Genomic DNA, 4,508 nt, shown 5'->3' on the forward strand with positions numbered 1-4,508 from the left:
GGAGGTAAAGAGGAAGAGGAGGAGGAAGAAGGAAGAGGGAGAAGGGAGGAGGGAGGAGGGTACTACGGCTTGGGGTGCTTGGGAAGGGGGTGGAAATGCCAAGAGCTACGGCAAATGACCCCGTGAGAAAAGCAGCAGCCTGTATGATAAGTTGTGGTTCGCGTGATCACTTTCGTCCAAACATTACCACCAGCACCAGCACCAGCAGCACCAGCACCAGCAGCAGCCAGGCGTGCAGCGGAGGGCGATCAATGCACATACGAGTGGGGCCAGAGAGAGAGAGAGAGAGAGAGAGAGAGAGAGAGAGAGACTATGCACAAAAAAATCCTAAAAATCATATATTTGAGAAAACCAGAGTGGACAGGGCTTTTAACTTACACACACACACACACACACACGGTAGCTCAGTGGTTAGAGCACTGGCTTCACAAGCCAGAGGACCGGGGTTCGATTCCCCGGCCGGGTGGAGATATTTGGGTGTGTCTCCTTTCACGTGTAGCCCCTGTTCACCTAGCAGTGAGTAGGTACGGGATGTAAATCGAGGAGTAGTGACCTTGTTGTCCCGGTGTGTGGTGTGTGCCTGGTCTCAGGCCTATCCTAAGATCGGAAATAATGAGCTCTGAGCTCGTTCCGTAGGGTAACGTCTGGCTGTCTCGTCAGAGACTGCAGCAGATCAAACAGTGAAACACACACACACACACACACACACACACACACACACACAATGGCGGCTTCTCTTGACCTTCTTCCTTTTACTTGAAGATATTCACAGTTGTGTTCTCTGGTCTTCTATATCCCTTTTAGAGAGAGAGAGAGAGAGAGAGAGAGAGAGAGAGAGAGAGAGAGAGAGAGATTTTCTACATGTAAGGAAAAGTTAGTGATTCGCGGTGATGTTACGTAATGCCTTTGAGGAGAGCGCATGATTAATTGTTGGCTGCAGGGGGAGCTTAGCGTGGCGTGGCGTGTCATGGCGTGGCGTGGCGTGGCGTGGCAAGCTTGGCTGTCACACCGGAGGAAGGATCTTAATCAGGAGTGAAGTAGAGATGATACATGATGCAGATAAAAGCTGAACACTGCCACTCCAGCAAGATAATAATTATATTTCACTCTGCCCCCAGATTTGCATTAGCCTGATGTGGTTTAGCATTATGTGGTGAAACGTTGGGAGTGAGGTGCATAATCTTTTCACTGCTGTAGCGTTTTCTTACTTAATAAATTCCTACACAGAAGATTTAGATCATACTTACTAGACACCGTTGATAGCGATAGTGATGGATTAATTCATTTACTATCTGCTGTTTTATTTATTTCTACTGTTATTATTTCTTACTGTATACGTCAAATACCCTTATCCTAACCTAATATAACCTTCTTCGTTCCTTCAACATGAGCCGTTGTATCGTTAGGAGTTGAAGGGTTAAGAGTATCAGCCTCGCTTGGGATTTTACTCTTAAACCTCTCAGCGTCTTATCTTGGCTGCTTTTAACAAGAAAGTTTTGGTGCTTTTGAGGATTTAAGTAGTGATAGTTTAATTAGGATTCTACATCATTGATCACAGAAAAAAATCCTTAAGAATCTGACTCATTAGATTGCCTTTGAAAATTAGTCTTATGAGAGATAAAATATGATGTGAACAGTAGGCGAGTGTTGTTATGAGGATTGATGGAGTGAAGAGTGGCACAATTTAACTCAATGGTACACGGACAATAAAGGTGCGAATCGTGACGGTGCAGGTGACGGTGTGTTTCTCAAGGGAACGTGACACAAAGCTAGGATCAATCACGCGTCTGTCCTTGAGGTGTGTGTCGTGACGCGGGTGTGACGAGGCTGGTAGTGAGGCGTCACGCGAGGTTCCGGAGAGGCGGCTGCTGGTGTGACGCGCCGCTACACTTTACCTGAAATGTATCGTTCTAACCAAGTCATTCCGCGCACACGCAACCTGGATCTCGTTTTCTTTTTACTCCGGCACATTTTTTTCCGCCATCTAACGTCCATTCCTTAACACTCCTGGATCTAAACTTCCTGGAGGACTTTTCTAGGGCGCTGTGCTTTCATGGCGGTCATGCTCCGAGTGTCGCTCTGGTTGGAATGCCGCCACTGTGACGTCACCAGAGCTCATTCGTTCCTCTGCCAGTGAACACAAGAGGCGAACACGAGAGGCGAGCGTCGGGTGGCCTCCTGAATTATGAGAATATGTGTTTTTTTTCGCGTGTGATCTGTAGCGAGCCAAGTTTATTGTTTTATATCTGGTCACAACACGCCCTACACGCATCCCTCACCTCATGACTTGGCGGGGATTGGTGGGGGCGTAGCATGGCGTGGCGTGGCGGGGTGTGGGTTGAGGGCTCAGGGCAGGAAGGCATCAATAACACGAAAGGAATTTATGGCGAGGCAATGGTGATATTTGTGCCGTAATGTATCTAAATTGTATAATAAGTTCGTGATGAGTGAAATGCCTTGGAGTTCATAATATTATCGTTTTTTTTATGACAGGAGAATGCAGACTCGGAGATTTATTGACGCGAGATAATGCATGTTAAGGTTATTAATTCTTGATGAGTAAAAAATGCTACTAGGTGATGGAAACGTGGTACTCTCCACGCATAGCATAATATTTCTAAATGCCATTGATTATTGCTATCTTAAAAGCTTAGTGTTTTAAGATATAATATCTCTTTTAGCTATCACTAGAGTATGCAAACTCGAAACGCCTTCATATGAGAGTATTATTGATTATTGATGTGCAAAATGCTTTGTAGTTTAACATTCTACACATTTTCCAGTACTTGGGTCACATTTACTCGTGCTGACATGAAAGCAAATCGTACATCAGACTGCCGTACATTTTTCATTAGTTAAATACGTTGCAGTTCATTGCTTGATTTTTTTTTCGCTACTAAATCCATTTACGCTTTTATCAGTGTCAGCAGATCTTAAAATTTACAGTATATCGTGACTGTTAATGAGTGAAATAGTTTTGTATTATATTTTTTTAGTACTGAATACTGGGACCTTTTCTTCGTACGTGACACTCCAAAAAAATCAGCGAAGTTTGACTTTTAACGAATAAAGTGGTTTCATAGTTCAGTGTTTGTGTTTCAGTGTGTCAGGATTACCTTCGTTCCTGCTGGCTACTCCTGCCCAAAGCGAAATAGGAGTAAACCAAAATGTCAGTAAATCGCAGCTGCCCCTATGCATTCACAGCTGCCGGACCGCGGGACACTCCATAAAGCAGCTCGGGCGGCGCAGCAGATAAAAAAAAAAAAAAAAAAAAGGATGGGAGGAATTCGTGGTTCAGTGACGCCCTCACACTGTTGCGTGTTTTATGGACGTTTTGCATTCGAACACACACGAACTTTGGTTAATTTTCATATTTTCCACCCCTCTGGAACACCTTTTTTTCTTTGGTTGGTTGGCTGGTTGGTTAGTTGGTGGTTGTTACTGTAAACCGCCCGCCCACTCCACCTATGGGCAATAAACATAGTGAACATCTATGGTCGCTGCCCAGACATCACGTGGATACACCGGTTTTGTTTGGGAGAGTGGGAAAAATACCTTGCTGGGTAAAAAAAAAATAGAAATTAATATAATGGAAAGGGAGTTGCATTGTCATATAAAATCCTTGAAATCAGGTTTGTTAAGTGCGAAATTTGTTTGTGTTTAATAATTTGCAGATCTGAAATTTCTCTCTCTCTCTCTCTCTCTCTCTCTCTCTCTCTCTCTCTCTCTCTCTCTCTCTCTCTCTCTCTCTCTCTCTCTCTCTCTCTCTCTCTCTCTCTCTCTCTCTCTCACACACACACACACACACACACACACATATAAAAGCACCTCTCCATTTATTTTACGCGCATTTTTTCATTTGTTTTTCTATACCCTTTAATTTCTTTTCTCCTTCGCGTGTCTTTGCTAGTTAATATTCTGTGTCTCTTTTTCTTTCTCTATCTTTCTCAGTCTCACCTTTCATCGAGCGCTCTCATTCACCGTGCTGCTGCTGCTCATCGCCTTGCCCTCCTTCACTCCTCCGCCTCATTCATCAGCCGCCGCCTCATCTCTTATTCAGGGTCGCCGCCTCATTCATCGCGGTTCATCGCTGGCTGCCCATTCGTCACCACCGTCTCACGCCACTCATTATTTCCTGCGCCACCCGCCCTCCTCCTCGCCCTGCCTTGCTTCGCCCCACCCCGCCCCGCCTCGTCCCGCCTCGTCTCGCCTTGCACCACCTTCCACCGCCTCTGCTTCGCCTCCACACAAGTAACCCACTCCATCGCCATTCGTAGCTCTACCGCCCACTACCACTATAATAGCACTGCCTTCACCACTGTCTCCACTCCACCACCTTCACTCCTGTCCTTTGCTACCTATTTGTCCTATTGTCTTGTATGTGAATGCTGGTACACACACACATAGACACACACACACACACACACACACACACACACACACACACACACACACACACACACACACACACACACACACACACACACACACACACACACACACACACA

The sequence above is a fragment of the Portunus trituberculatus genome, chromosome 40 (genome assembly GCF_017591435.1).
Source record: "Portunus trituberculatus isolate SZX2019 chromosome 40, ASM1759143v1, whole genome shotgun sequence".
Lineage (NCBI taxonomy): Eukaryota > Metazoa > Arthropoda > Malacostraca > Decapoda > Portunidae > Portunus > Portunus trituberculatus.